The following is a 20,872-nucleotide window of genomic DNA, read 5'->3' as shown; positions in this document are numbered from 1 at the left end:
CAGGATGTGCTACATGAGTCAACAAGTATTTTCTGCCAAAAATCTTCCTAGAGAGCTGCAGGAACAATCCAACTCTACCAGCGCTGCCAATTATTTACAAAAAAGTGCTTTGAATTTAACCCTTTTATTGTTCGGAATTGGATCCAGATTACCAAATACTTCTTCCCTAAATACCAAACGTGATTAAAAGGGGTTATGCTTATTTTTACTGAATGCTGCAGACCTACAGAAATTATTGCCTTCCATAAAAGCTTGCAAATTTGGCTGATTCATTCGAATCTCTGAATGTATTGACATTTATAACTTTTAAATAAAAACATCAGGACCTCTGTTCATTATGATGGAACTAATAACCTTCTGGGCCAAACCCACCCATGAGAAAAGGAAATGGGGCTAACAATCAATTATTTTCTAGTCTTGACATTTAATAGGTTGCAAAAATTTAAAATGTTTCTAGGAGTAATAACATCATCAAACTAAGGGCAGGATATGGCCATGGACTATGTGTTCTTCATTGTGATTGGAAATCCCATTTGGGAGTTTGAAGTTGTCAGCTTCATTAGATGCTCACTCAAAGGACCCTGGATTTGGTGGCCAAAGATATTTCAAAGGAAAATTACGTTGAGAATTCCTGAGTAAAGTAAATTGTGTTGAGGCCCCTCTTCCTAAAAATGTAAATGTAAGAACTTTTATTCACGTTTTAGCAATAAAGCAAAGCAGGCCAACTGGCATGGCCTTAAAATTTTATAATACCAAAAGTAGAAATGATGCAAGCAGTTTCTATTTTCATGTTAAAACTTCATGATTAGCCCTAGCTGGTTTGGCTCACTGGATAGAGCGTCGGCCTGCGGACTGAAGGGTCCCAGGTTCAATTCCGGTCAAGGGCATGTACCTGGGTTGCAGGCATATCCCCAGTAGGGGATGTGCGGGAGGCAGCTGATCAATGCTTCTTTCGCATCGATGTTTAAATATATTTAAAAAACAAAAACAAAAAAATCTTCATGATTAAAATACATATATTTTATATAAAAATATTGTTTTTAAAATTTGATAGGTAATTATTAGCTTTAATTAATTTTGAAATTTTATTAAAAATGGAAAAGTATGAATTTATTTAATGAAAACTTTTATTTTTCTGTCTAATAGTGAAGAATGTAGAACTTTTCCCTTATCTTGCTATAAGTTTTACTATAATTATAATTTGAGATTTTAGATTTAAATCACTAAAATTTTCACTATAAATTTTGAGATTTTATTTTAATGGTGATCATTTTGAATTGGCATTTTAAAAACTACTGTAGGATAATCTGGGGGGTTTCTGCTACTGTCTATCTTTGATTCCATTACTTACATATATTCTGGAATTCTTTATTTTGATTCATGTTTCACCTGTAATATGTATGCGAGTGATTTTTCAAAGGTCTTCATATTTTTAAGACTTTTGCTTTACTTGAGTATGAGTGGGATCTGCTATGCAGTTCATCTAAGCAATATTTTAGATTTGGAAAGCATGTTTTTTTCACCAGTATTACATTCTGGTCTGATTTTTCTCACTTAATGAATGTATGATGAAGCATTATATATGAAATATTTTATTTAATCATATTCAATATGTTACCTAAAATTTTTCTGGAACTTACTTCTGTTGCTTGATGTGACATTTCTTGGATAATGTCCTCTCTTAAACTGCATGGTTTCCAAACATCCAAAGGGCATTTTTATCTTGGTAAAGCCATCTGCAAGTGGTATTTATCTTATTTACTTGTGTTCCTTAGTAGCACAAAGCATATACACTCAAGAGAAATTCACATCCTATCTAATAATAGACAAATATGGTAATCGACTGTAACTTCGCTACGCCTCCCATTAGCTAATCAGTGCAATATGCAACAAAGATGGCGGCTAATTTGCCGGCAGCACACAATGCTGCCTGAGGGACCTGGGCCCGGGACCCCTGACCCGGCGAGGCGGGGCCAGCAACACGTGATGCTGCTCAGGGGATCAGGGCCTTGGATTAGCAATCTTCCTGCAATGGGCCTCTAGTATGAAATAAGAAACATCTGAGCAATTTGTAAAGTATAGACATGTTGTATCAGGAAAAAAATATATAATGCTAGAGAAAAACAGTTCTTAAAAATCAGACATTGCACTTTGACCTCTTTTATACAGACAATGCAATGACTATATAAAATGTTAAAATGGACATGGGAAGCTGAATTCAGAAATATCTGTTATTTTAATTAAACATCTAACATTTTACCCAGCACTGTGAATGCAGGTTTGAAGCAGACATTTCAATAGAAATTAAAGAGACATTTTTGTAAGTTAGGCTGTAACAGTTTGCCATATGAAACCACTTGCAAAGACATAATGGTCTACATATTTATGCCTAAACTCTCCATGGAGTGGACTGACATCTAAAGCTCACTTCAGAGGCATAGATGCCCCAAACCAACAGGACCCTTTTCGAGTGCTCTCTTTGTGAAATGCTCCAGCACAAAGCTTCTTACGGTAAACAAATCCCTGTGCGTTGACATTTAAGTATGTGACTGTATTTCTTTCTGTCAAGTGGCTAACTTCATTTGTATTTGTTTGAACTATAAAATGGCAACTACTCTATCACCTAATTATTGTGTCAGTTATTGGAATCACAAAGGACCTAAAACCTTGGGGTATCAGAAGATGTCAAAAATAGTTACATTTCATCACTGTGAAAACCCAGAGGTGAATAATTTAACTAGGATTAGTAGCATTTGATTTTTAAAAAGAAGACAAATACTTAATGGTTAGATAATTCTCTACAGTTTTTAAAGAAATAATGGGCATAACTACTTCCATGTGTAAATATATGATTCTTTTAAATATATAACCAGTATACAACTTAGATACTAGATGGTACTTGCCTGCTGGAGATTTGGATGAACTTTGTTTGGACCACACAATTTTATGGCATATTAGAATCCAGGGACTGTCTCAAAATTGCTGTGATTTCTAGTTTACTGAGAAATGCTTCTTTTACCAATGTGGTTCATTCTCACCAGTTCTTCCCTCCGCCCCCCTTCCCCGAAATAATCACCCTCACCAGCCTATTTGTTAATTTAATAAATTTACTAATATATTGCAGATGTATGTGCTAGACAGCTAATCGGGTGGGACAGTAAATGATACATTTTCAACTATTATTGGTATTTCATAAGTTTTATTACTATTACCTCTTAGTTTTTTCTTCTTTTTGAGAATTAACACAAAGTTACTACCTTATGTTACATAGAAAATTTCTGTTAAGCTCAGGATCATTGGTGTCTCACATCCAATACCCATGCCCTTGTTAGAGAGTCCTCCTGCCCCCACCTTCCCAAGGAAATTCTAATTCTCTAAGTGGAGCTTCCTATTATAGCTCTTAATATAATAGTACTAAAGAGGGTGATTGAACATTCTGATAAAAACCTTTTAGGAAGGCATCAAGAAGGTATAAAACTGACATGACTGAAAAACTCCAGAAGTAATCAAAAGAACTTTGAGGAATTGCTTTTATTTAAAGGTACATAGAGCCCAGCTGGTGTCGCTCAGTGGTTGAGCATTGACCCATGAACTAAAAAGTCACCTGTTTGATTCCTGGTCCGGACACATGACCAGGTTGTGGGCTTGATTCCCAGTAGGGGGTGTGCAGGAGGCAGCCAATTGATGTTTCTCTCTCATTAATGTTTCTATCTATACCTTCTATCCCTCTCACTTCCTTTCTAAATAAATAAATAATAAATATATACATAAATAAATAAATGTGCATAGAGCAGAATTCAATGAGATAGTACAAAATTGAAAACAAAATTCATTTTCCAGTTTCTTAAATTCAAACTATCAGTGCAAATATGTGTTAAGAGTCCTAAGTACTGGTTGGATGAGCAGATAGAAAGAAACTAATTATTCTATAAAAAGGAGTTTCAGGTATGTATTATTTCTATTTCATGACTCGAAAACATTTTGTGAAATGTAAAAGCAGAACCACTAATATCAATCTTTAAGTACTAAGGGAGATAACATGGAATTTATGTGGCACTTTCAAAATTGTGGGAAAGGCAAACAGACCAGAGAACAGTAAGCTTGAAGTAAATATTTAAAGATATGCTATTAAATAAAATTAGATTTAAGACTAATAAGAAATGATAGTGAGGAATAAGAAGGTCTCATGAAGAATGTTCATGCCCAATTCATTTCATTTTCTTTGTGTGGAAGATTTTGTTGAATGGCAGATCAAAGCGATGACAAATATATATATATATACAGGATTTCAGCTAAAGCTCTAAGTTTTTAACTCTTAGAGATATAATATAATAAAATATATGAATCATATGACAGTTAGCCTTAATTTATTGAAAAACAATTGAAAGAGCGTCTTTTTCTAAAAAAAATCTTTACTGTTGAAAGTATTATATATGTCCACTTTTTCCTCCCATTGATCTCTTCTAGCCTGCCCCCACCCCCACCCCAGGCCTTCACCACCCTACTGACTGTGTCCATTGTTTATGCATATACTAGTATACATGCGAGTTCTTTGGTTGATTGAAAAAGACTCTTTTCAATGAGTCAATATCTACCGAGCCAATATAAACACTAAACTATAATGCTTCCTAACTGGCCATCTTGGATCTTGTGTGCTCTGTTTCATAATTTTACTATCATGTTAAAAAGTATATTCACTTAAACTTTTGGTGAGACATGGTTTAGATGAATAGCTAAAGCATCAGACACCTACATCAATATTAGGTTTTCAAAGGATCAAATAATATTTAAAAAAAGATAATTTAGTACAAAAGAGCAAATTGTCCTGCAATATATTTTTTTAAACGCACAACTTAAGGAAACTTGGTAAAACTACAGTTCATGTCTGAAAAAAAAGGCTAGGGGTAGTAATTGATTGTTATCGTACAAAGTCAACACTAAGACAAACATGACATGGAAATATATATCTAGAATCTGAAAAGTAGCATCACCATCATTCTCCCCTTCAGTGAAAATACAATTGGAGTATGTGCCAAGTGATGAGAGCATTCTAAGAGAGTTATTGATTTATTAAAAATGCAAAAATTAAAATAGTTTAATTTTGACACAAAAAGCAGAAAGGTGTGCCCATGAAATAGAATACAAATTACCGCATTTAGTAGCTTCGCACAACACACATTTGCTGCTTACAGTTCTGGAGGTTAGAAATCTGACAAGCAAGGTGTTAGCAGTACTACTTCCTTCTGGAGGCTCTGGGAGAGAATATGTTCCTTGCTTCTGCCAGTTCAAGAGGCGATGCTCTTTCCTTGAAGTACAGCCCCACATCATATCACTTTTTATCCTTCTGTGTCCATCTGCCTTTCTTTTACAAGGATCCTTTGTAAATACTTAGGGCCCACCTGGATAATGCAGGATAATTCCCCCATCACAAGGTCTTCAACTTGGTCATATCTGTTAAGTCCTTTTTACCATGGAATGAAACATATTCTGGAGACTAGTACATGCACATCTTTGAAAGCCAATAGTCAGCCTAAAACAGAGGCATTAACAAGGTAATAAAATGTGAATTGAGTTTCTAGGAGAGAGAAATTGATAAACAGGGCACAGAATCCCAAAACCTTCCTTGGCAGATCCTTTTAGGATCCCTAAACAAAGGGGATTGGGTTTTCTTTCTTGCTGGGAGTCTTTGCCCAAACAGGAGCAAATAGCAATCTGGTAAAATTAGCCTGGCTAAGTGGAAGACTCCTTTCCTCCAGCCATAGGCAGGCCTATGTTGTCTGTTCCACTATGGGCCAATGAACATTTCAGCTCCTTTTCTCATCAGCTCATATTGCACTTTAGCTCTCTGTATTTTAGTACTCTGCTTATCATGAAAGGTTTTAGACAAAGAAAGCCAAGGTAACGGGAGAAATTCCAGGGTTCTCTGTAAGCCTTCAGTAGTCTGACCTTCAGTTCAATCGGAATGTTCCTAGAGGAAATGATTTGCCTGTGTGGAATTGCCTCAGGCCTGTCTTACTGTGTCAGCTCTTGGGAGGAAAAGAATAGCATCAAAGGTTTCAAAGAAATGAAATGGTGACTGAAATAAAATTATCATAACATTTGGTCCAAAAAATGTCCTTCTCCTTGACCCATCTATATTGATGGATCCTTCTCTTTAAAGAGTTTAGCAGCTAAAGTTTGATCAAGCGGCCCAGTTATTTGAACAAAAATATTAACATTGTTAAAATGTTAACTAGTCATGAAATAATTGAAAAAAGGGAATATTAAGATATCATGAAGGTAGAAACTGCAGAGAGCAGCTATCATCCCTAGTGGTGGTAGAACGAAGGCGAGAGGTTGAAATGATTACAACTCAGAAGCCTGACAGAGGGCTATGGGAAAGCTAGGATGCTGAGATCTGAAAAAGCTGGTGCGATTGCCTCCTCTCTCAGAGGGAGAGCCTGGGCACTGGGACTCACATCTCTCAAAGAGAAAGCTTACTCACTCATGCAGGTGTTAATTAGCAGACACCACAAAGCTGACAAAATTGCAAATTGCTTCTTATAGGGCAGAGAGGCATTTGTTACAAGGAACAGGATACAGAAAAAAGAACAAGATGGAAAATCAAGAACAGTAGGAGAGAGCAGACACTTCCTCCTCTAAACTACCAGTATCCCTCTAGCTTCCCCTCCTAGTGCCTAAAAAAAAAAGTCAGCTGACAAAGGAAGGAAGTGGTTTGTAGAGTTCCAGTCATGGGTTACAAAGGTAAGCCTTAGAGTTTCTTAATTTAAATGAAGCTTGAAATGTGGCATCAACATTTATTTGACATCCTTGATAGGCTACACTTTCAGTGAAAAGGTGGATGAGGAAAACATAATACTTTATTAGTAAAGTGAAATGAACAGAGAAGGTTTTTCCTTGTTTGCTTTTTGGACTCTTATGAGAGAAACAGAAAAAAAAGTCCTTGTCATTGAGTATATGTAACCAAAGGTCTGCACTCTACATAGGACTGGAGTTCACATTTAAAGCAGAAAAAGATCCAATTATCTCAACTAAAAAAAGATCCAAACAACCTACCATCCTGAAACATGAAGTAAAAGTTAGTCCTTAGAGAGAGTAACAGAAAACAAATAAACAAACAAACAAAAATAGGAGAGAAATATCCTCAGTAGCATCAAATGTATTCTTATAAGTGAAGTCATTTTAATGATGAACTCAATATAATAATATCACATGAGAAAATTGTTCAGCATAAAATAAAATCAACAGAAACGATGTAAAATAAAGGAATCTTCTTTTAAGTAATGTAATTATATTTTATAGACTATAAAATAAATATGTAAAACATAGACTTATTAACAAATGAAATCATATATCATCACTTAAATCAGAGGATGAATTAATTAAAAAATAAAACATAAAATAATGTTATTAAAAATTAAAACCACCAGGTTGTTGGACAGCAATTAAGAACTTGCTGAAAAGAGAATTAGTAAATTAGAAAATAAATCTGAGGACATTACTTAAATTGAAGGTTGGTCAGATTAAAACAAAAATGGAAAATATGAAAGTCCGATTAAACATTGTGTAATCCAATATACATTTAATATAATTTTCATGAAGAGAGATAATTTATGGTATCCCTTATATGTGGAATCTAAAAAAGCCAATATATAAATGTATAAAGTCAACCATTTGTATTTTAAACATACATAATATATGTCAATTAAATCTCAATCAAGCTGGAATAAAAGAAAAGAGCACTTTGTATCCACCTTACTTGCACGGGACATTTTTTATGCATCTGAAGAGCAATGACTGCTACCATTCATTGTGCACACCAGAAGCTTGCATTTATGTTTACTGTAATCCAGAGCAACCATGTAATGTCAACGGCAGGTGTTGTGATTGGTAGTTAGGTACTGTTAGGTAGTTAGGTACTGTTAGGTAGTTAGGTACTCATGGCAAAGAATCAGTGAGATAGTTTTGTTTTGCAAAGTAAGCCTCTTATGAAATATTTTATTTATTTCTTAATTAATTCATTATTAGGTACTCATGGCAAAGAATCAGTGAGATAGTTTTTTTTTTTTTTGCAAAGTAAGCCTCTTATGAAATATTTTTTTTTTTTAATCTGGAAGGGAAGGGTAGAGACAGAAACATTAATGTGAGAGAAACACATCGATTGGCTCCCTTTAGCCAATGGCTTATATCTGGTAAACCAACATATCTATCTCTTTGGCTTTGTTTATAAGACAATTCAACAGTAAATCATCATATATATTTCAGCAAGTAATATGGGAGAAAGGAAAACCACAACTTGGGTTGGGGAACCAGCCTGCAACCAAGAATGGAACCTGCGGCCCTTCAGACCTTGGGCCCACACTCTAACCACTGAGCACCCGGCTAGGGCTATACTTTATTTTTTGACAGTATTAATTGAACACTTAACATTTCCTTTGAAGTAGGTAGAGAAGGGAAAGCAAACGGTGCTTGGTACAGATACTTTATTTTGATCCTAATGCATTTAAGATTAACTTGTCCATCTGGTTACAGAAAAATACAAGGAATTTCTTTATTAAGTTAGAAAATTTGAAATATCCGGACCTTGCTTTATCCTTGATCATTTGTGCATCACTAAATGCTATCTCATTTTCTTCACCGTGATTGAATTGTTCTTATATCAGTGATGTGATATAGTTTTAAAAACAACCAATTCAATATCTTTACTTTTCACATTTTTTGAACATATTCGTATTTAATTTCCAAAGTGTTTAAAAAGCATTTTTTCTACCACCAAACAAACATCTCTTTCAACAGCAGTTAAACTTTGTGATCTAAACTACTTTAAACTTTATTATTATTAATTTAGACTCTTTGTCATTTCCCCCCAGTAGGCTTTTGTTTTTTGGGTAATTTCAGAGACATCCAATTTGTAGTGTGCGTGTGTGTGTGTGTGTGTGTGTGCTTACAGACGTGTTTTTCCGTTCTCCCATATTGTGTGTGTGTGTGTGTGTGCTTGTAGACGTGTTTTTCCTTTCTCCCATATCACTTGCTAAAATATCTATGATTATTTGCTGTTGAATTATCTTATAAACAAAGCCAAAGAGATATGTGGTTTACTAAATATAAGCCATATGCTTCAGTGATCTTATTTAAACCTTTCAGTGTTATGAATGCCGCTGTTAAAACAGCTGAACCTCTACAAAAGTTGTACCTACTTGCCATGTAAAAAAAAAAGCCCACTCTTACAAATCTGCCACTCATGTGATATTGTCTTCTGATCCTTCAAATATCCTTTTAATTCTTAATTTTGTTTCAAAAACCATTCAGCAGCATAAAAATATAGAAAATATGGCCTTGCCTTTTTAATGGATATATAGCATATTAAGAATATATATATATGAACTTAGTGTATACTGTAATTCATTTAATTTTGTGTAGCACAATAGAAGCTACTTAGATGATTTCCCACTAAAAATTACAAATGAATAACTTACTTGAGAAATGCATTTTCAATGACTAATGAACTAAGCAGAAAATAGCAGAAAAAACATTAATGTGCATATTTGCTGAAATCTTCAGCAATTCTGGGCCATACACTAAATTATTAGTTTAGCACAGTAATACACCAATATATAAATCAGTCTGGATTCCAGTTTTTTCCCTGTAAGTATGTAGCTAACTTGATAATTGGTGTAGGATAGTGAGGTTATTTATAATGAGAGTATTCAGAAGTGGCTATATGTATATTAGTATAAAACTAATTGATATATCAAGTTGTTTTATTTATATAGAAAATTAGATTGTTGAGATTTGGAGTAATATATTACTCATTGTCCATTCATTTCAACATGCTTATTGAATAGCTACATTGAGTGAAGAATATGGCTTTAAAGCATCGCCAGATGCCAAATGTTCTACTGTCTAGTGGAAAGTAAAAAAGCAGGTATACAAATATCTATGGTACACTCCCTTAAGTTTTTGTTTAAAATACCGTGGATGGTCAGCGAATATAAAAACATCACACCTACTCCAGCCTGATTTGTATAGGGTAAGGGCAAGCACTTATAATTTCAGCTACTCAATCTTACGATTAATTCACAAATTTTTCTAGGCTATTATGTATTCTTGAAACCAAATACATTAACTGTGCAAAACAAAGAGGTTTCTTAAAGTCAGCAGTCTCCATCCCAAAATATGGGACTAGATTCATCCTCAAGACACTGGCAGCACATGCAGAAGCTATAAAAGGACCTGCTGCCATACAACCTTTGCTCTTAACCTGAAATCAAATCAATAATCAATCTTCCACTAATTGAAGTCAGCAAATTCCCACTAATTTATAGCTAGCATCTTTTCGTGTTTCATTTGACTTGCAATTATTGCACTGTTTTATGTATGTAAATGCTTTCTGGCATAGATTCTGTAAATATCAAGGCTTTCTCTGACAGTGGGGTCATTCCAATGATACAGTAATCGAAAAATTTAAAACATGTTTTCTGTCTTCAAAGAATAAATCATTTGCACGGCTAAGTAACATATCACAAAACAGTAAAAATGAAGTAAAGGTCAATATGTAAGAAAATTCTTTAGTGATCTTGGTCAGTGATCTGCAAACTTTTTGGTCAAGTGCACTGAATACTTACACATTGAATCATACCTCCCCAGTACAGATTTAGTTTTACATAGCATATCCTTATAGAATTGGACTAATCGTGCTTATCTTAAAAACAAACAGGATGAAAGATAATTGAATATAATTAGACATCTAAATATTGTATTCATCTTTTTTACCATTCTTGGTAGGTCACAGCTCAGCCTGATGAGCACAGTACCTACCAAAGAGGTTCAGAAAAAGGAGAGCAAACCTCTAGTTTAATAATAAAACAGAATTGTCACTAGAGTCAAACAACCTGATTTCTAATTCTGGCATTTTCCTTGTGACCTTGTAAGATGAACTTAACTTTTGTAGGCATTACTGTTTTTATATGTGAAATAAGAATTCCCTATTGGATCTTTAAGAAGACTATATAAATGACACATTAATATGCTAATTAGACTGAGTCGACCGGCCATCTTCTGGATGTCCGACTTCCTTCCAGACAAAGCCATGGTGGCGGGGGCCAAGGGCAATCAGGCTGTCAGGGGAGGACAGGTAGGGGTGATCAGGCTGTCAGGGGAGGGTAGTTAGGAGGTGATCAGGCTGGCAGGGGAGGACAGATAGGGGTGATCAGGCTGGCAGGGGAGGGCAGTTAAGGGCAATCAGGCCACCCGGGGAGGGTAGTTAGGGGGCCGTACAGATTTAGTTTTACATAGCATATCCTTATAGAATTGGACTAATCGTGCTTATCTTAAAAACAAACAGGATGAAAGATAATTGAATATAATTAGACATCTAAATATTGTATTCATCTTTTTTACCATTCTTGGTAGGTCACAGCTCAGCCTGATAAGCACAGTACCTACCAAAGAGGTTCAGAAAAAGGAGAGCAAACCACAGTTGGCAAAGAATAATGAAGGGTTTACACAATTAGTGAATAAGAGATGATATTTTAGGAGCAGTGTAGGAGAAAGTATGAAAATGTTGTCTAAAAATGTCTTTTTTAGGAGAGTGAATCTACTGGCCTGCTCAAGTAGGTAATCTATACGAATAAAAGGGTAATATGCTAATTAGACCAGACATCTTTAGGACATCCTTCCAGACAAAGCCATGGTGGCGGGGGCCAAGGGCAATCAGGCTGTCAGGGGAGGACAGGTAGGGGTGATCAGGCTGTCAGGGGAGGGTAGTTAGGAGGTGATCAGGCTGGCAGGGGAGGACAGATAGGGGTGGCCTGCAGCCTGGGAGAAAGACAAGCCACATGCCCCGTGGTCCTGAGAGACAATGGCTGGGGCTGTGGTCCCAGAGAGGGACAAGCTGCCTGCCTCGTGGTCCTGGGTGCCTGTGGCTGTGGCCCAGACAAAGCTGCCCATCCACAGTCCCCTGTAGTGCGGCCGACCTGGGCGAAGCTGTCCCGGGTCCTGGGTGCCTGCGGCCAGCCAGAGGGAGGGAAGCCTGAGTCCCAGGTGCCTGCAACTGGCCAGAGAAGGGAATCCTGGGTCCCGGGTGTGGGGCAAAGCAGAGGCGATTTGGGGCAATGAGTCCAGCAGGGGAGCAGTTAGGGGCGTCAGGCCAATAGGCATATTGGTTAGGGGCAATCAGGCAGGCAGGCAGGCAAAAGGTTAGGAGCCAGCAGTCCCAGATTGCGAGAGGGATGTCTGACTGGATCGGGCCTAAACCAGCAGTTGGACATCCCCCAAGGGGTCCCGGATTGGAGAAGGTGCAGGCTAGGTTGAGGGAACCCCCTCGCCCCGAACAAATGTTGTGCACTGCGCCTCTAATCTATACTAATAAAAAGGTAATCTGCTAATTAGAATAGACATCTTCCATACGTCCTTCCTGACAAAGCCATGGTAGTGGGGGCCAAAGCAGAGGTGGTTAGGGGTGATGAGTCTGGCAGGGGAGGGCAGTTAGGAGTGATCAGGTGTCAGGGGAGGTCAGTTAGGGAGTGATCAGGCTGGCAGGGGAGCAGTTAGGGGGGCAATCAGGCTGGCAGGCAGAGGTGGTTAGGGGATGATCAGGCCAGCAGGGAGAGGTGGTTAGGGACAATCAGGCAGGTGAGTGGTTAGGAGCCAACAGTCCCGATTGTGAGAGGGATGTCCAACTGCCTTGTGGGATCGGGCCTAACCTGGCAGTCGGACATCCCCTGAGGAGTCCTGGATTGGAGAAGGTGCAGGCCAGGCTGAGGGACCCCCCAGTCCCATGCATGAACTTCATGCACCGGGCCTCTAGTTTAATAATAAAACAGAATTGTCACTAGAGTCAAACAACCTGATTTCTAATTCTGGCATTTTCCTTGTGACCTTGTAAGATGAACTTAACTTTTGTAGGCATTACTGTTTTTATATGTGAAATAAGAATTCCCTATTGGATCATTAAGAAGACTATATAAATGGCACATGTACATATATTTATTGCACACAAAAAACAGTTTTAGTCATTGTTATTAAGACTAGAATCATATTTTGGGGTGTGACTTGAACAGCCCTGAATATCAGTCTACAGAGCTCTGTGTATCTCTTCACGGCTTTTGGGGCAGCACAACGGTGTTGAAAGTATGTGAATAATGAGGAATGGGGAGGTAATAATTATAATTGTAGGTAAGGAAGCCAACTGTATGGTAGGCAAGAGTGTCTCTCAGCTTGCAGTAGTTGACAAAAAAGTCAGAATAAATAAAGAGTTAATGGAATAACTACATATATAGAAAATCGACAAATGAAAATGACCAAGGCAATTTAATATTTTCATTCTTAGGTGATGATATAGAATTAAAAATAAATATATACTTTTAAAATTGTGAAAATTTTGTTTGTAAAAGAAAACATTAAAAATTGTCATGCATAAAACCTGTGAGTTAAAAATAAAAACTCCCTATTGTATTGTCTCTCACACACATCTAAACACATGTTCTGCGAGTGTGGGAAGAGTGTGATGATTTGAATCTGGGTGTGCTTGTGTGTGGGAGAGAGATACTGATCACTAGCTTTAATTACATTAACTGTAAGTGATAAGAGTTTGTGTCTTCAAAAATTTTAAAAGTCATACTAATTCCTATTTTTAAAATGATGAAGCAACCTCAGATGCATCGAGGGGTTCACACAAGCTATTCTTTGTCTTTAACTGGGAAATAATTTAAATTTCTAATACATATACCCAGACCCATGCAGAAGTTTCATTAAGGGATATTTCATTGAGCACTGTGAGAGGAGATAAGTTTCATAGCTTAGCTTGTTTCTTTTGTAATTCAAACAAATCTCACACCTATTGCTGAAGCAAGCAATAGAGTCAATATACTTTTAATTGGTTAATTTGGAAAGATTTGACTATTCAGATCGGATATGGAGCTTTGTATAATTGGATTAAATCTAGATCACATTAAATATTCCTTCCATTAAAAAAATAAATGTATGTGTGTGTGATTTTTCTTCATTCTTGCTTTATTTGGTTATGTGCCTGTATTCATTTTTTTTAAATTTTCCTGAACATTAGTTTTCTCATATATGCAAAATCTTTATATCCAATCTTTATAGTCTCAGTGATCTCTCCATCCACAAATTCATAATCCAATATTTGTTTTTCTCCATGACCTTGAAAGTGGTCTAAAGATCAGAGAAATATGAAAATGTGTTTGTTTTAAAATGTCATATTTCTAGCATCACTACATCATTTTTTAGTAATACATCTGTTTGAATATTGAAATGGCTAATTTAATTTTGTTTTGTATATTGTTATTTTATGATTTTGGAGGGACTTATGGTCATATGAATTACTTGAATAATATTATGTATGTTCTTTATACATAGATGGTATAAGGTTAATGATTGTGGAATGATTAAAATAATTTTCATAATAGCTTTAGTCATTTTCACTGAATTAAATACTAAAATAGCAATTATGAAAAGAAGTAGGGTCAAACCACAGTATTCAGTATATGAAACAAAAAAACCCCAAATGTAAATAATCAGTTTTTGAAAAATTAAGTCTGTTTTATTCCAACTTTTCTCATTAACCATGGACTTGTTTTCTTTCTAGAGTTGTCTAAATCACACTCCAATCTACTTGATGGACATGTAATTTTACTATGTTAGCAGAAGTCTTCATTTGCTTCATTTAGATCTCTTATTAACAGGGAGCTTGGAACTAGAGGTTTAGAAGCCCAGAGAATTAAACATGGAAGTAACAATTTATATGGTAGTATTGAATGTTATTATTTTGTATTGTTGATACATATCAGTAATAATTACCTCTTATATCACCTTAAAAGACCTTTGGTTACAATTATATATTCTTCTTCATGATTTTGTAAAAATGATTTTTACTTTTGGAGAAGAAAATTGGTAATTTAAAATTCCATTTTGCACTTATGTAGTACACATTACACTCCAAATAATTTCGGAGGACATTTTGTTTAATTATATAACCAGTGATATTGACTATAAACTTGATCTCACAAAATTGTATATGGCTGAAATGTAGTAATAGTTTCTCACTCTTAACAGCCAAGAGAAAAAGTGCTTGAAAGTTCCCCTGCAGAGATTTTGCCTGAGCCATACCATGACCTATATTTAGGGAAGAAATCAGAAGAATAAAATGTAACCCATCAAACGAGAGAGGATCTACCGAATGCAAGGAATACATTTTCCATGTTGGCAAAACATTTGTAAAGCTAACAAACCCGCAAACATGAAGGGTAGGTAGGAAAACACAAAGGAATATCAGTGGGGTTAGATGTTTGAGCTCTCCGATTTTTTCCCCCTGAGTTGGATGAGAATCTATTCCTTGTTCAGATTGATGATAAGTTTTTGCCATTGCAAGAGCAAGGAGCCAGGTGCAAGTTATGAAAGAATCTGCTTTTTGAAATCACTAGGTCATAGAACAGGAAGCCCAATGATTGTGCAGCTTTGAACCGTTTTTCTTTAGGCTCCTACCAAATAGTAAGCCAGCTGCAGTCTGTACAGAGCAGTGATTACGAAGAGCCTTGGCCCCTGGGAAAAAGCCAACCTGCAGTGAGTTGGGGGTGTTGCCGCGAGCATGTGAGCTGCTGCATAGTCCTGATAACGATGATTACATATTTTGCAATATTATGTTGATGAAATAGGTTCTAAAAACATTTGAAAATATCTGCTTTAGCAGCACAGACCATTCTGGAGCCTCCCAAATGAACTGAATTATGATTGGTTGAAAAAGTTTTGGCTTCCCAATTCAGTTCTCTTTATATTGGATTTATAAAATGATGGCTAATGGTCTACTCTGCAGATTATTGTGATTTACATAGGCCCACAGGAATGTTCAGATCAGTCTCTAAGTGCCTTTATCATCCTTGATATTTTGTGTGTTATGTATTAGTTTACTTTTTTACTTTATCAAGGATTGTTAATATAATGCTTTTAATAATTTTCCTTTTGTCTTTTAGCCAAGTTTAGTATTCCAACTATATTAATTAACTTTTAATTTTCCATATGTTAAATTATCTAATATCGTTCTTCCTAGTTACTGTGTTATTTTAAACTTAATTTCTACGTTGCCTTCATTTTTTATAAGAACATTTTAGAAATTGGGCTTTCACTACTAAAGTGATCCTATAAATAATAAATAGTATCAATAATATGTTAGACAGAAAACATTATAGACAGACTAAACAGAAACATTAAATGTCATTTACAGAGAACCAGCCTGTTGTGTTCCGGGAACTGAAAAGGCCTGTGCGACTATAACTTCGTGGGCAGGGAGAGAAGGGCACATAATGAATTGGGAAAGTCACACTGGGGCTCGGTCATGTAGTATCTTCAGGCCGCGGTAATTGCAGTTTCATGATTGCTCACTGCTGGTGTCCTGGAAGACTTTAAATTGTCTAGCCTTTAAAGAGGAAGGATGTTTGAAATAGTTAACATTTTTATTGATTGATAGAAAAATTAAAACTTCAAACAAATGCTTTTATCACTAAAATGTAAATCTCTTAAAATTATTTAAACCGTGGTATCTATGGGATTCCAGAATTCTAACAGAATTGTTGAAAAAGTGAAGCTTAAGCCAGTCAGAGGAGAGATGGAATGATATGTCTCAGCTAAGGGGGCAAAATACTGCAACCTAGCAGTGTTATCTTTGTATAATTTAGATAATCACAATCTAGGGATTAAATGCTCTCTTTTCTACGATGTAATTGTTTACATGTGAAATTGACAAGGGTATAAACTGAAATTTGAGCAATCTGTAACACTGCTCTCTTCTAACATGCTCGGGAAGGGCATATCAGACCTTACAGGCAAATTAGAAATTTTCATTAAGTATATTCCTTCATAGGGTACAGTTCTGTTCCTTTAGAATTGTTTTTTTTTTACCTCATGAGAAGCAATACCCTGTTCTCTCCACAGATATGTTTACATCCATTTTTCAAAAGCCATTTCCAAGACTCAATTTTTAAAGTCATTTTGTTGTTTATTCTTTTTCTTTATTTTTTTCTTTATTGATTAAGGTATTACATATGTGTCCTTATCCTCCCATTGCCCCCCCCACCCCCCGCTAATGCCCTCACCCACCTGGTGTCTGTGTCTGTTGGTTAGGCTTCTATGCATACAAGTCCTTTGCTTGATCTCTCCCCCATACCCCCGCCCTCCCCTACCTTTGATGCTGCTTCCAAATCTTAACTATGGTAAATTGTGCTGCTATGATGACAGGGTTGCATACATCCTTTCTGATTGGTATTTCGGGTTTCTTAGGATATATTCCTAGAAGTAGGATCACTGGGTCAATTATTCAGAAGCATTGCATTTCTTTATTATGCTAATACTGGCCTTTTCTATTGAATTTTATGTTAGCGTGCATATTTTATAAAACATACTAGATGTTTATCAAGTCCTTGTCAATATTGCTTAAACAGTATTTTTATTATTTGTAATTTTTACCCAAATTTTAAAGTTGGATTCTAAGGTATTAATGCCATATAGGCATTAGTAGAAAGGACTACATGGAAAAGTCACTTAACTATTCTGTGTCTGTACAAAAGTATGAAAGAGGTCTAATGGCCTCCTTTTATAGCTATGGAAGGATAAAGGTGCAGAATTAAAGTGCTTCTGGCTCTTGTATCAATTATGTACCATTTATTACAAACTTATTCATAACTTTAGTTTGGTTCATCTTTGCCCCTGTGTAAGGAAATTAGCTTTAGGGAACCAAAGGACAATGGTCCTAGAGAGCATCATTTGACGCCTTCTTGCTGAGGCAGGGCATGGCCAGAAATAACAGAGAGAGTACAAATGGATTTTCAACGTGTCTGGGTAGTAACTCTTCAAATGTCAGCAAAAGCACATTCAGGTTCTCAGATTTTCCCATCAATTTGAAGCCAGCACTGTATTAGCTGCTGGGAAATAGAAATAACATATACACAATCTGTTTCTTTCAAGTATCTCTCAATTTAGTAAGGAAAGCAGTCAAAATACAAAAAATAACATTTACAGAACAACATGATATACATTCTGGGTGCCCAATCCATCACTTGTCAGATGATATTAGTTCAACTTCAGTGAAAAGCTTGCCTTGATTCATACTTTCTTTTAATAGCGTTGATAATTTTAAGCTCAACATATATTATTAGTAATAGTTTAAAACAAGTAAATGTAAGTAAAATAAATACCTAGGTAACTAAATGAGAATAATTGTAACATATATATGTATGAAATATAATTACATATATATATATACACATATTTGTAACATACATATATGTATATGTATATATATATATAAACACATAGACCACAAAATAGTAGTGAACTGTATATTTAGTGATATAGCCCACTGTGGAGTGTGGTTTTCTTTATTCCCTCAAATAGCCCAAGATGGTAAAGTTTATTATAAAAACCTTCCATATAACATCAATATTTTAAGCTCATTGTCAGTTAAAAATATTGCTAACCTAAGAAAAGATATGTTCCAGTATAAAGAGATAACAAAAGAGGCTGACAGAATTTAATCCTAGAGCTAATTAGAATTCAGTTGATTTTGAAGAAATAAATGTAGAATGAAAAAAATGACTTAAAATGAATCCAAGTGAAGATAGAATGTGTGAGTTGAGGCATGTGGACAGGAAGTTGATAGTAAGGAAGTAATAATTTGCTATTTAACACTTCTCATAGTTGAGAATAAACAATGATTGTTAGGACTAAGGACATGAATGCGCACGAACACACACACCCACACACACACACGCACACACACCTGAAATAAGGACAAAATAAACAAAGCTGTTAGAAATAGAACTTCATTGACAAGCTGAAAAAATCAGTACAAATGGAAACAAACCATTTTATTTTATGATTTCTAGTGACACACCTCCCAAATTTATTCCTCCGAAAAACTAGAAAGAGGGATATTTTCCTATAGTTCTAAGAATATCATTGTTTTTTACTGTTCAGATATAAAGTTATGAAAATGAATATTGGATTAATAAATAGTCTCTGACTTTTAAAAGGTCATTATTATGTACGTTAAATATACAGATACAAAATGTTTTCTATGACTAGGAACAGCTTAAGCCTGTGGCCACGTGGAGTACAGCATGCTGCACAATGTGAAGCTCTCTGCAATCCTTAAACAGGCAGACTTTCTGATCTTGGGAAGGTTCACATGTATGTCAAAGTATATGATAAAGGATTTAATAAACATAAAAGTCACTGCTTCCTCCACCATATTGCACTTGATTGCAATCAGCATGTTACAGCCTCAGTCTAATTATAAAACATCATATGTTTCATCAGCCTTTCTAGCAGAGCTCTGTGCTGCAGCTGTGGTCACTGGCCCATTGAACATAAATTTTAAATTTTTTAATGTTTAATTTCAATCTGAATTGCACAGTTGATGGTAAACTATACCAGAATTAAAACTGCCTTGAAGATAACATGTTTGGGGAACTATTTTCAGGACATGATTTCCCAAATATCCCTTTCATTACTCATGCAAATAAGTAATACTTTTTTAAAAACCTTGTTCTGCTCACATTTCTGGAATTTTAACTCATAAGGCAATAAAGAACATATCAAGGAAGTAACTGCGAGTTCATATTACTTACTGCTCTTGACGATATTTTTTAAAATATGTTTTTATTAATTTCAGAGAGGAAGGGAGAGAGAGATAGAAACATCAGCAATGAGAGAGAATCATGATTGGCTGCCTCCTGCACACCTCACACTGGGGATGGAACCTGCAACCTGGGCATGGGCCCTGACCAGGAATTGAACCATGATCTCCTGGTTCACAGGTTGATGCTCAACCACTGAGCAATGCAGGTGGAGCAGAGATTTTGTTTGTTTGTTTGTTCTGGTTGTTTGTTTTAACAATACCCAAGTCTTTCCCATCTTTGCTTCATCACTTTATCTTCTATTGCAACTTTAATGATCTCTCTATATTTTCGTTCTCTTGCCTATCTTATCCACAAAAATGTAAATTCTTGGAGAGCAAGGACCTAGAGAGTCTTTTTTTTGTAAGAGAACATTTATTTGTTAAATCATAGAGGTAGAAAAGTAATTCCTAAAGGAAATGGGCTTAGGAAACAAGTTGTAGAAGGAAATGAAGGACCCTTAGAGCTTGGGAGTGAGTAAGCTACAGGAAAAAAAGTAGGGCATGGACTTGCTCCAGGGAGGGAGGACGCTAGTGAGTCTTTTTTATTCACTGCTGTCATATTGTAGGCTTTCAATAAATACATGTTTAAATTGAATAACAAGTTGATATACTATCTAATAAAAGAGTAATAGGCAAATTAACTCATTCTGTGACAAAGATGATGGCGCCCATAGTGGCTGGGGAGGGAAGCTGGCAGCATTGCCCCAGCAACGCGAGCCCAGTGTCCCCAAGGCTTGGGACACTGGGTTTGCCTCGCCCCTGGTGACTCGAGCCCAGAGTCTGTGTAGAGGGAGGGGAGGGGCCCTGGCCATGCAGCAGGAGGTTGAGAAGCCTCAGGCCAGAGCAGGGGATGCTGGTGTCATTGTAGGCCAGGCTGAGGGACTCGCCCCCGTTCCCCCATGCACGAATTTTGTGTACCGGGCCTCTAGTATTAAAATAATTTGGGATTCACCCAAGTTGTATAAAGTAAAAGATAGAAATATATATATACTCTTTTACTGATTTTTAGAGAGAGAGGAAGGGTCTTTTACTGATTTTTAGAGAGAGAGGAAGGGAAAGGGGTAGAGAAATTGAAACATTGATGAGAGAGAAACATCAGTTGGCTGCCTCTTGCAATACCCCCTCTGGGGGGCCAAAGCCTACAACCCAGGCATGTGCCCTGACCCTGCATCAAATGGCCTT

At 36.1% G+C, this 20,872-nt stretch overlaps 1 protein-coding gene across 1 annotated transcript in view; it reads left to right on the top strand.

Annotated features, from left to right (window-relative positions):
- Nucleotides 1–20,872, top strand: part of GALNTL6 (polypeptide N-acetylgalactosaminyltransferase-like 6) — a 987,982-nt gene that overhangs the window by 270,598 nt on the left and 696,512 nt on the right. The window lies entirely within an intron of this gene.

The sequence above is a fragment of the Myotis davidii genome, unplaced genomic scaffold (assembly GCF_000327345.1).
Source record: "Myotis davidii unplaced genomic scaffold, ASM32734v1 scaffold404, whole genome shotgun sequence".
NCBI lineage: Eukaryota > Metazoa > Chordata > Mammalia > Chiroptera > Vespertilionidae > Myotis > Myotis davidii.
This window is presented reverse-complemented; position numbering and strand designations above follow the sequence as displayed.